Raw genomic sequence first — 13,314 nt, 5'->3', positions numbered from 1 at the left:
TTATAAGATACATCAAATGATTTAAAGGGGCCTTTTCACAGATTTTGGCATTTTTTTAACTTATTCATTAAATGCTTTATATTGATAAATGTAAACATTGGATCGTAAAAGCTCCAGTAAAAAATCAAGAAAAAAAATAAAAAAAGGAAAAGAACATTGCCCGAAGCAGGTTTCGAACCAGTGACCCCTGGAGTCCTGCCTGAGTCCTGAAGTAAAAACGCTTTAACCTACTGAGCTATTACGCCGAGTACACATGCTTGACGTATTTTATACCTTATATAAGCAATCTTCGTAGTTTCACAAAATTTAACGACAAAAACAGAACTCTCCAAATTATTCAATCGTTTCGCGTTGCAACGCTTTATAATTTTTAGGTTTTAAAATCGTCAAAAGATGCATATAATGGCTATATTAGAGCATGGTTAATGTTCAGTATTACTGTTTCCTCACAAATATCATAACTAAAACGAAAACTTACGAATCTGAAACAACTTTTTTCAATTTTATCAATTTACCAAAGCGTGAAAAGATCCCTTTAATGATCACCGACCGGAACAGTGTAAACAAGAGTGTGCAAACTATAGATATCTTCCTTTATTGGTCCTCCATATACAGCATGACAGGTTGAATAATGTAAACAGCCAATTCAATAAAATTGGCATAAAATATCGCAAGGTATCAAATTGCTCAACCTTCATTCCGATTTCCAAAAAACTATATCCTATCTAATGTAATAACCAAAATGTTGAACGAATTTATTTTCTACAACAAACTATAAATGATTTGTATATGTATTAAACACTTATTATGTACATTTCTGACTTTGATTCTTTTTTTTCATCAACGTTTTAAATTAAGAAAACCATTTAAGAAAACCATCCAAAATGTATATCTTAGTCTTACTCTTAAGTAATCACATGCGGGGTAATCTTAGTTGAGGTTTATTACCATTGGGTAGGAAGGAATGAAAGGAAGGCTGTTTTAATTGCACGGCCATTTATCAGTTTTGTGGTAACTGCTCTTATTTACATTTACTCTAAGAACTGAAGTTGGTTAATGTTTCCATGAATAGCAATGGATTCCTCTAAAACTGAAGTTGTAATGTTTCCATGAATAGCAATTTATTCCTCTAAGAACTGAAGTTGTTTAATGTTTCCATGAATAGCAATTGATTCCTCTAAGAACTGAAGTTGTTTAATGTGTCAATGAATAGCAATGGATTCCTCTAAGAACTGAAGTTGTTTTATGTTTCAATGAATAGCAATGGATTCCTCTAAGAACTGAAGTTGTTTAATGTTTACATGAATAGCAATGGATTCCTCTAAGAACTGAAGTTGTTTAATGTTTCCATGAATAGCAATGGATTCCTCTAAGAACTGAAGTTGTTTAATGTTTCCATGAATAGCAATGGATTCCTCTAAGAACTAAAGTTGTTTAATGTTTCCATTAATAGCAATGGATTCCTTTAAGAACTGAAGTTGTTTAATGTTTCAATGAAAAGCAATTGATTCCTCTAAGAACTGAAGTTGTTTAGTGTTTCAATGAAAAGCAATGGATTCCTCTAAGAACTGAAGATGTTTAATGTTTCAATGAAAAGCAATAGATTCCTCTAAGAACTGAAGTTGTTTAATGCTTCAATGAATAGCAATGGATTCCTCTAAGAACTGAAGTTGTTTAATGTTTCCATGAATAGCAATTGATTCCTCTAAGAACTGAAGTTGGTTAATGTTTCCATGAATAGCAATGGATTCCTCTAAAACTGAAGTTGTTTAATGTTTCCATGAATAGCAATTTATTCCTCTAAGAACTGAAGTTGTTTAATGTTTCCATGAATAGCAATTGATTCCTCTAAGAACTGAAGTTGTTTAATGTTTCAATGAATAGCAATGGATTCCTCTAAGAACTGAAGTTGTTTTATGTTTCAATGAATAGCAATGGATTCCTCTAAGAACTGAAGTTGTTAAATGTTTCCATGAATAGCAATGGATTCCTCTAAGAACTGAAGTTGTTTAATGTTTCCATGAATAGCAATGGATTCCTCTAAAACTGAAGTTGTTTAATGTGTCCATGAATAGCAATTGATTCCTCTAAGAACTGAAAGTGTTTAATGTTTCCATGAATAGCAATGGATTTCTCTAAGAACTGAAGTTGTTTAATGTTTCCATGAATAGCAATGGATTCCTCTTAGAACTAAAGTTGTTTAATGTTTCCATTAATAGCAATGGATTCCTCTAAGAACTGAAGTTGTTTAATGTTTCCATTAATAGCAATGGATTCCTCTAAGAACTGAAGTTGTTTAATGTTTCCATGAATAGCAATTGATTCATCTAAGAACTGAAGTTGTTTAATATTTCAATGAATAGCAATGGATTCCTCTAAGAACTGAAGTTGTTTAATATTTCAATGAATAGCAATGGATTCCTCTACGGATGCGTGTGAGTCGCGCTCTGGGAAATGCAGGTGCTTAAATTTCACAGGCTAATAAGGGACGATACTTTCCGCCTTGACTGGATTTTCGCTTAGAAGAGGCCTCATTCAAACGAAAATTCCATAAAAGCGTAAAGTGACTTATACCAAAATATGAGTCATTAACGATAACGAAAAGGCTTCCATCGTTAAATAAGCAAAGTTATGAACATTCTTTAACTTGGTTTTTTTTTTAAATAATTCTGGTAATATTAAACCTGAACACAAAAGAGTTATTGAAAGATACAGGAATTTGATTGATTATTTTACATGCGGTTTAATAAATAGCGAATCAAAATTTGTTTGATAGTTAATGAACTCGTTTCCGATTTTTTTGGCAATAGTTCACATTTTCTTTTTTCAATTGCACGTTCTTTGAAGTGAAGTCACGGTTATTTTGTTGGCTATATATAAGATCAAATAATGTAGATAAATTGAAATCATGACATTAACATTATTTACAATCTACGTAAATAAAGTGGAGGCACATTACAGATACAATCAATTCACGAAGCGCTAAACGTCTTTCTTAATCTGAATAAAACCCTGTACAGCCGTCACCCATTCACAATTGAAAATTCGTTGCAATTAGAGGGGGCTAGATGATTGTCTCGGTATTCCTTTTCATCATTTTCTTTTGTAACTTTAAAAAACTACTCGATACCCGATCTATTAATATGGATACGTAAAGAAACTCCAACCCGTTTTAAAAGAAAATTGACAATCCCATTCTTTAAACCGGTCACTTAAATGCATTGACATATCTTGTTTCTTTATTAACAGAATTGCGTTTTTATTTCTCAATAAGATTGATCTTATGAAAGAAAATGGTAGTTTCGTACCGTTATCTCACAAAACGGAATAATAATGATCTGAAAAGCAGTAGGTGAGCGTAACACATCCATATATGAGGCGCGTCGTGGGAAAACCGGGCTTAATACATGTACGTAAATTGTCGTCCAGTCCGACCAGGCTAATCACGAAGATATTTTCCGCATAAACTTTACACGAAAAATCTCATAATAGCAGGGAGTGTCGTCCCTAATTAGAATGTGACTAGGACGGCGCTTTACGCATATGCATTTAGCCCCTTTTCCCAAAGCACGGCTCATTTTTATTTCATCATCTATTTAGAGAATTTAAATGTGCACAATATGCATTTTGGCTACACAATATAGCTTGTCTTCATTAAAGGATAATGCCCTACAGCAATCATAAATAGCGATATATATAATCTTTTTGCAAGATAACAACCAATAACATGCATGTTGCTTGTAATTGCATCCCAGCGTATGTGATGCCTAACGTGAATTTCAACGGAATTATCAACGTTAAAACTAAATGAAACGGATGTCAACAATACACCTTACAAAACATCATGCCAATTATTTATCTTTTTAAAGTTCATCGTAAACATTATCTAATCGTGTTCACTGCAATTAATGGTGGTCACGGAAGTGCAAACAAACAATGTGGTGTAACTTTAACCAGTAAGCATGGCAATGAGCGATGTCAACAAGAATCTAGCATTGATGTTCAATAAATACAGACTGAAGTAGCTTTATGAAAGCGAATATGTCCATTTATCATGCTGTGATATAAGTATTGTGACGAATCAAGCGTTCATGACACATTGAGCACCGGGTAGAATTGAATAAACAGGCAACTATCACGAACCTAAGCTGTATTTAAAAGTTACACATCACCCTTTAAAGCGGCTACAAATATACGTTATTTTAAAGCAATGAGTCGTATATCTATAGACTGTCTATCAAGATTTTCTAACGGGTTTTAGTTTGCAGTTTGGTGCAATAAAAATCTTTTTTTTTTTAATTTATCAATCAAGCGTGCAAACATTCATTTAAAAAAGTATAAGATAAAATTAAAATTTATATGTCAACTAATAACCATTTATACTATTTTGAACAATAATCTCGACTTTAAATAGTTATATAAATAAAGTAAATAAGTGAATTGAGCGACATACTCTGTTTCGGAATAACATTTGCATACTAAATAAAGGCATCTCTGGGCAGTCATGCATTTTAAATGTTGTAAAATAGGCAAAAAATAATAGTTGTATATACAGCGCCATGTAATATTAATCGTTATGACGTATGTCAATGCGTTTGTATAACTATTGGAATATACAATTTATGAACAAACAATAATCATGTTATAAACATGCGATATTTGAGATGCAATACCATTTTGGATCATGATTATTGTGTTTGTTTTTTAGAAATAGTTTGATCTTTCTATAATGAATGCTGCTTGATATTAAATATCGTCGATATTAAATCTCAATTTATACACAAGCACGTTTATGTACGTTGGCCTTTTTTTTATTTTGAAGATAATTTCATAATGTGTTACGTTGTCCTCTTTCAACGGATTCACATATGCTTAGCTTAAATTGCCTAGTTCCTTTGAACTCATGACTGCCAATCAGTAAGTGAATACTAGCGCCAACAATAAACAATAATAACCGTAGTTTAAAATCATAATGTTATTTACTGTGACGTTTTTATCAATTAATGCAAGATATTATTTTAACAAGGAAAAAGCAATATACATAAGATAATATGTTTCTTTGTTTATAAATGTATGTATATATATATATATATATATATATATATATATATATATATATATATATATATATATATATATATATATATTTCTTCTTTTTAATTTCGTTTAATGAGATTATTTATTGTGGTTATTAAATAAGCGTATGTATATTATTCAGTATTATAAAGTGATAATAGTGATAATTATGTAAATGATTTGTTCACACATTAGATCAAATGCACAACAAGTTATGCGCTCCCATTTTTTATTTTCATACGGGTAATAAGTTCAAAACACAAAAGTAAAATGTACAATATCTGATATCTAAGACTAAAATCCCAAAACGCAATTCACAGAATTTAACAGAACAGAACATGTGTTTTATTATGACTTGCACAATGTACGTCAGTATAACAAAACAAACAAAGCATGATTAAGAACATTCATGGCACGTTAATCATATACCTGAATTTTCAGTAACTATGGTATACCTGTATATACGGTATACCTGGTCTTTATTATAAAACTTATTACATTTGATTGTGATAAACATACATATTGTGTTATTTAAACTGTTAAAGTATGTGTCCTTGTTTTACGAGGATGAACTAACATTAAACAATGAGTTTCGTTTATTTTTTAACCGCCGAGCAAATTTTCATTTTCGGAAAATCCGCTAACATATGCATCAATGAAAATATGTTATAATGAAATCACGGTATATTCAAGAGTACAATATATAAGGAATGCAATTGCAAAAGAAAAACTTTTTGTATGAGTGAATTGATATTGGTTTCAAATATTATTTTGCTTTATTTTAATGTAAAAATTACTATTTAGCATCAACAAAACTGTCGTAGTCTTACACAAAAGAAACAAAAATATGAACTGAACATGCACCACTTTCGTGAGTTTGGTATATATTTAGGTGTTTCTATTTAATACGCTACCATGTCCTTTAAAATAAGAATTAAGTGAAAGAATACAATACATCTCAAATGCCTCTTAATATGATGAAGGTTTGTTTAAGAGGTTATACAAGCAGCAAACACTATTATTGTTTGAAATCATTTCTCTTTAATAACATTTATATTTTTAGGATTAATTATCTTGTGTGGTTTTATTACCATTCATTATGTGTTGCGGTCAAGTAGTTTGTTCTTTGGTAAGCTTTACATGCCAATAGCAATTCACTGGGCTTTAATAAATCTTCATCTTAAGAACTAATCAATTCAAGAAAGTTCTGTGAGTCTTAACTCGAACGAATTATTTTCTGTTTTAAGTTGTTTATATGTAAAAGTTTTTAAGAAATTGGATTTACACACTAAAATAGCGATAAAATTAATATTATTTCGATTTTTTCATGATTATTATGACAACATATTCTAAAATCACAACACGAAATATATTTAACTATATGTACATGTTGTATTACTTATTGGCAATTAATAGTTTGTCTTTGCAAATAGAAAACTATGTGCGTTTACCATTAGAATGAGCATTAATGAATTAACATGGAAAATCCCAGCCTATTTCATTTCTAGCGAAATGTGCATGCTGTTTTTGGTTAGAGAAATGATACAACTTACGCTACACACTGCAAAATCAGAATGTTTAATAAGTATTCCGTAAATAAATGGGCCTTGCTCTGTGAAATGGGGGTTTGATGCATGTGCATAAAGTGTCGTCCCAGATTAGCCTGTGCAGTTCGCACAGGCTAATCAGGAACGACATTTTCCACCTACACTGGATTTTTGCGAAGAAGAGACTTTCTTGGAACTAAAACTATCATAAAAGCGAAAAGTGTTTTCCCTGATTAGCATGTGCGGACTGCACAGTCTAATCTGAGACGACACTTTACGCTCTTGCATTAAACCCCCTTCTCACAGAGCACGGATCAAATCAATTCTTTCATGGAATATAAAGATAATGAAGTTGGCATACTTCATGTTCCTTAAATCTAGCAGCACTTATCTGTTTAAAATGTTTTCGGCGTCGCCCTTAAATATTACGTTATTTTATTGACGTCAATCTGTACTTTTACGGTATTTTATGGGCCGAAATATAAACCTATCTTCTCGGTTCTGTTTTTAATTTGTTGATACATGCACTTAAAAGCGCTTCTTAGATTAGGTGTACGTTTTTGTTGTTCTTGTTTTTACTTTGAAGTATAGTATAATAGTGGATACAATTTGTATCGAGAAAACGTTGAATACTGCTGCTCGGCTACAATCTGTGCCATTGAACTTTTTAACCGATTTGAAGTTTCGGCATTTGCGTATGAACACAAGAGATGATGTTATATAGTACCTAAGCAGCAAAGCGAACACATGAGTGAAATAAATCTAAATCGTTTAAACTAAATCAGTCCTTATCAATGTCCTCCAGTTGCTTTATGATCATTTGAGGTGCGCTGCCGGAAAATGAGACTTAATTCATTTCCGTTATGTCCAAGATCAGATATGCTGCCCGAACAAAAACAACCGAAACAATCGAAACAGTTCAATCGTTTCGCAATGTAACGCTTTATAACTTCCTAAATGTCTATCGATTACTACAAATTAACAAAAACACATTTTTGTTATAAATCTACGTCATTCGCATTATTTCGCTTCCTGATGTAACTGTTCTCTATTTTTTAGTATGTGACAAAAAGTTGGCAAAAAAATGTAATTTCGACAATCTTTGAATAAGTCCCTTTAAGGACTTATTAAAACAATACAACTGTTTACTTTCAAGTTTATAAGATACATCAAATAATTTAATGATCACCGACCGGTACAGTGTAAACAAGAGTGTGCAAACTATAGATATCTTCCTTTATTGGTCCTGCATATACAGCATGACAGGTTGAATAATGTAAACAGCCAATTCAATAAAATTGGCATAAAATATCGCAAGGTATCAAATTGCTCAACCTTCATTCCGATTTCCAAAAAACTATATGCTATCTTATGTAATCACCAAAATGTTGAATGAATTTATTTTCTACTACAAACTATTAATAATTTGTTTATGTATTTAACACTTATTATGTACATTTCTGACTTTGATTCTTTTTTTTCATCAACGTTTTAAATTAAGAAAACCATCCAAAATGTATATCTTAATCTTACTCTTAAGTAATCACATGCGGGGTAATCTTCGTTGAGGTTTATTATCATTGGGTAGGCAGGAATGAAAGGAAGGCTGTTTAAATTGCACGGCCATTTATCAGTTTTGTGGTAACTGCTCTTATTTACATTTACGGAATGATTAAAATTAAGAAGCATTTCTATCTTTCATAACTTACAATCCACATGTCGCTCATTGTTTTGTATGAATTAGTTTTTCAAATTACCGACTCCATTAATACGATGATTAGCAAATCATAAAAGATTAATGATAGTGCCGATACAAAAGGAATTTCGCTTTGTTAAAATCTAGTTTAGAATACACATTGTCAACCATACTTATTATATCATGCTATGAGTATTGTATAAATATATCTGCTGTGATTAAAAGAAAATATATGAATCGGAATAGTATGTTATGTTCATCTGGTATTCGGTCTTTAGAAAATTCGCTGTTAATGCAATTACGAGGCCAACATGGGCTGCGTTCTGGGAAAAACTGGGCTTAATGCATATGCGTAAAGTGTCGCCCCAGTTTAATCACGGATGACACTTTCCTCCTAAATGGATTTTTTCCACAAAGATACTTTCTTTAAACGAAAAATATCATAAAAGCGGAAAGTGTCGACCCGGACTGCACAGGCTAATCTGAGACGACACTTTACGCACATGCATTAAATACCCTTTTCATAGAACGAGGCTCATTTCTATGTAGATTTTGTTTAAAGAAATTAAATGAGGTATCATATGGTCTAGGTTAAAACGTATTCTTTACAACTACAAAATTTAGGTTTGTTTCTCGCGCCGATGCAAAATGCGAGAAACCGACTTTTAGGGTTCCATTAAATGTTAATGCTGAAATGTTTAAAGTTTATACAAGTATTGTATTGAAACTGCGAAAGTCCGCCCATCAATACTCATTTACAACCATTTTGGGATTTATTAAAATTGTTCGTTTGATCTCTAACAATTTTGACTTTATTTCACCGTGCTTCATACAATTGGAGTTAAATTGGTCTGATTTGCATCCAACATTATAGCAATATAGCATTGTATTAATTTAATTGACACTTTTTATTGTTTTGGGTTGAAATTTATTCTGTGGGGTTGCTTATTATTAGAAATCTATGTACATTAATCTGGACAAGTGTAAGGTTAGACAACCCCTTAAACTGGTTTAGACCAAATTGTGTGTTTGATTTTGCCGTTCCAACGCATCGACAGTGTAATTATTCATCCTTCGAGATTTGTTGTTTTGTTGTTCGTGTTGTCAGTTATGTTAATGTGCCATGTGTATGAATACTTCTTTGCTATGTCTGAGACATGGGCCTGCAAACCTGTTTAAACACACCTGTTTAAACATACGTCCACCGTCCAAGGAGATCATAGCTCATTCATTCTCATTTGTGATTTTGTTAGGTAACTGGTTATTTCCTACAAAGAAAGAATATAGAAATGTTGTTGCTATTTGACTTTCACGATCTATTTTTTGTTCAAACCTGAGCTTACACATACGTATGACGTTACTTTATTTATCACACACCGAAACTATTGCGAAAGTATAGTTTCACTATGTACGTAACATATGTTAAACATAAAATTGTTTGTTTCAGTTTAGTCTAAACCTGTTTTAAGCTCGATAATATCGATACCATAAGTTTTATTGAAAAGTTCTAGAGACCATTTACTGTACTGGAAAGAACGAGTACTTTAGCGGAAGATGTAAAGAAAGCTCATACAAAATTGGGATTGAACCCCTGACCTATCGGTCGCTTAGTACGGGAGGTGATATCTTTGACGGAGCAGGCACTCGATAAATGCTGTTTAATTTATACGCTAAACTGTATCTTTTGATAAAACTTACAATCCATACACACAGTGCGCGAACACGTAAATAACAAAGTTGGTCTCCTTAATGTTTTTTTTTATCTCACAAGCCCAGTTTTGTACTTTAAAGTACATACCCCTGTTTTCAAACGCTAGATGATGTTAATATTTACTTAAATATGTGTATATACATAAAATCCGGATATTATTTAGGCTACAATCACTGTAGTGAGTTTTATTATATTTTTCAAAAGATCCGGGTTATAATCCTGTAAGTGTATTTAGGTTCTTTTTGTACACATTGACGTACACTTTCTGAGGTCTATCACATGGTCATAAAGAATGACCGGACAACCTCATTTCTGTTGTGTGTTTTTTGCGAACTGGTCTCGCAAGAAACTAGGACATTTGTTTCATATAACATTATATTTTTCTTCGATATCAAAATATTCACCAGCAGGAATTTTCGCTGGAAACGAATACCGGGGCAAAAAGGTAGAACAAATGAGCCGTGCTCTGTGAAAAAAGGGTATAATGCATTGCGTAAAGTGTCGTCCAAGATTAGCCTTGCAGTCCGCACAGGCTTATCAGGGACGGCAATTTCCGCCTATACTAGATTTTTGCTAAGAAGAGACTTTCTTTGAAAAGGAAATATCATAAAAGCGGAAAGTGTCGTCCCTGATTAGCCTGTGCGAACTTCACAGGCAAATCTTGGACGACACTTCACGCACATGCATTAAATCATCTTTTCACAGAGCACGACCCATATGTATACGAGCCTCGCTCTGGGAAACCGGGCCTAATGCAAGTGCGCAAAGTGTCGTCCCAGATTAGCCGGTTCAGACGATGTTTGCATTTTACTGCATTGACATATTTCAATATGACTTTTGACTTTTCATAAAAGAATGTGTTTAAATCTTGGTTATAATGTGTCAATGGGTAAACAGTCTGGCCGTGGGTCTGATATCCTATCAGCGATATCCGAACAATTATGCACCCATGTGGCATTGCTTGCAGATAACGTTTAAAAAACGTTTTGTTTAAAAAACGAACAATTACATTCATTTCATTTCTGTAAGAATTATACACGAGACATGTATATTAGTGAAATCGTCATGAAAACGAAGAGAATTTTGGAAAATGCATAACCGCGTTACACGTCCAACGTTATTGCCAATTAATTGGTTATATTCGTAAAAACATTCCGATTTATTGTTTAAATAGTGCTAAGGACGTGTTATTTGAAGTCAATTAGATCTCGCTGCACGTTTTATGTTCTCTGTTATACGAGCATGGGATCAGATGAAGGAGAACCTTTATCCAGTTTTTTCTACAAAATGTTAAACAATCCCAATAAAGATTTTCATCATCGGATATCAAACACATTACCTCAAGCGTTCAGCATGTGAGTACACCGATTTTGCCTTTAAGATGCGCTCTGAAAAAAACGGGCTAAATGCGAGTTCTTACAATATTGTCACAGATTATCCTCTACAGTCCGCACAGGCTAATCAGGGACGACACTTTCTGCTTTTATGAGATTTTTCGTTTAAAGGAAGTCTCTTCAAAACAAAAATCCAGTTTATGCGGAAAATATCGTCCATGATTAGCCTGTGCGGACTATACAGGCTTATTTGGGACGACACTTAATTAAAGCATTTGCATTTAGCCACTTTTCCTCATGTTGTGGCTCGTTTGACAATTACTTGCTTAAATCAAGTAACATCCAATACATGTCTCGAATCAGATGATTGAGTGGTTCACTCTTTATTTTCATACTCTTTCAATTATACAAGACATATTTGTGGTTACACAAATATAGTCATTTATATGCAATTAAAATTGGGAAAAAAAGAAACACAATAACCTGTACGTGCATTTAAAATGCTTTGTACACGTTTACGTTTTTGTTTAAAGCTTTACTGGTAAGCGTCTATAAAGAACACATATATGGAATTTGAAAGAAAACCTTTTGCAATTTAAATCTGGTGAATATTTACTTCTTTTTTTTTAACTTTTAAATCATTCAAAAAGATATACCGGTAACTCCTCGGGCGCTACGCCTATGCTCAAAAGCATGCATGTAATTAATTCGTAATCAATAGTATGTGTCATCCTGCATTAGCCTGTGCAGTCCGCCCAGACAGGATTTTCGCTAAAAAGGACTCCCTTAAAACGAACAACTCCATGAAAATGGAATATGTTTTCCCTGATTAGTCTGTGTGGACTGAACGGGCTAATCCGGGAAGACACTTTACGGACATGCATTTCTGTTTCAAAATGACCAAATGGGACTTTAACATAGACGCGCTACCCATGCTCAGCAGCATGCCTGCAGACAATATTGACTGTTGTAGCCATCATAAATGCCTTAATGACTTTAGAACAAAAGGAGAGATAAATACGCGCACTGGCGAATCGGTCATTGGTCCCACTGGGAGAGAATAACCTTGCTAACTCAATACGTTTATGTGATAAACTCCATCAATGCATTGCACTGTGTCATCTGAACCTGTGTGGAAAGTGTTACTAATAAAGGTCATTGAAAACTTCCCAACGGAGTTTATTGAGTTGTTTATTGATGGTGCAAATTTATTTCGCTCTGATCTGACATGTTCCAGGACAGAGAAAACATTATCCGTGAGCCGATATTTAATGTATTATTAATTTTGCTAGTAATAAGATGCAAAATAAAATAAAAATATCAAAATTTGTCATATATTAAATAATAAGCATAGGCCAATAAATATAAGATCTGGCACGAGTTGTCATATCATACCATATTTTATTAAACGAGTTCAGAAATTTTGTTAGTAAGCGAGCCTTGGGCGAGCTTACTAACGAATTTCCTGGACGAGTTTGATAAAATATGGTGTGAAATGACAACGAGTGTCAGATCTTTTTATCACATGCTTTTAAATGAGCAAATTAAATAAATATTTACTCAAACGTAATAATAAATCCCGAATGTTATTTACATTTGCACAACGTCATTTCAGCAAAATAACAAAATGCGATTGGTCAATCAAACGAAAAGTAAGCCAATGAAAACGCTTTAAAAGTATTTTACACATGTGTAAGATAAATATTTCTTTTATACCTAATGCTAAAATATGACATTTCTGCAGTGAAATAACAGCAGTGAAAAGGACAATTGTTCTTTTCACGAGTAAAAAGAACAAATTTTCGGAACTACTTTTTCTACTACACTTTTTTTACTCAGCTGACAGTTTGTAAAAATGGCGCACTGTATGAATGAAAATGTCAAAATTTGCGTATTCCTACGACATCACGGACATGTACTGTTTAGTTAATGTTGTTACAAGTTAGTATT

At 32.8% G+C, this 13,314-nt stretch overlaps 1 protein-coding gene across 3 annotated transcripts in view; it reads left to right on the top strand.

Moving 5' to 3' along the window:
• LOC127850680 (uncharacterized) overlaps positions 1 to 13,314 on the top strand; it is a 66,129-nt gene that overhangs the window by 17,790 nt on the left and 35,025 nt on the right. The window contains exon 1 of one of the 3 annotated variants that reach the window (XM_052383900.1): positions 11,017 to 11,385. The exons of the other annotated variants lie outside the window; for them this stretch is intronic. The gene's annotated coding sequence lies outside the window, so the exon portion shown is untranslated. Of the gene's footprint in view, positions 1 to 11,016; positions 11,386 to 13,314 lie in introns of those variants that run through there. 3 annotated transcript variants of the gene reach the window in all.

The sequence above is a fragment of the Dreissena polymorpha genome, chromosome 1 (genome assembly GCF_020536995.1).
Source record: "Dreissena polymorpha isolate Duluth1 chromosome 1, UMN_Dpol_1.0, whole genome shotgun sequence".
Lineage (NCBI taxonomy): Eukaryota > Metazoa > Mollusca > Bivalvia > Myida > Dreissenidae > Dreissena > Dreissena polymorpha.
This window is presented reverse-complemented; position numbering and strand designations above follow the sequence as displayed.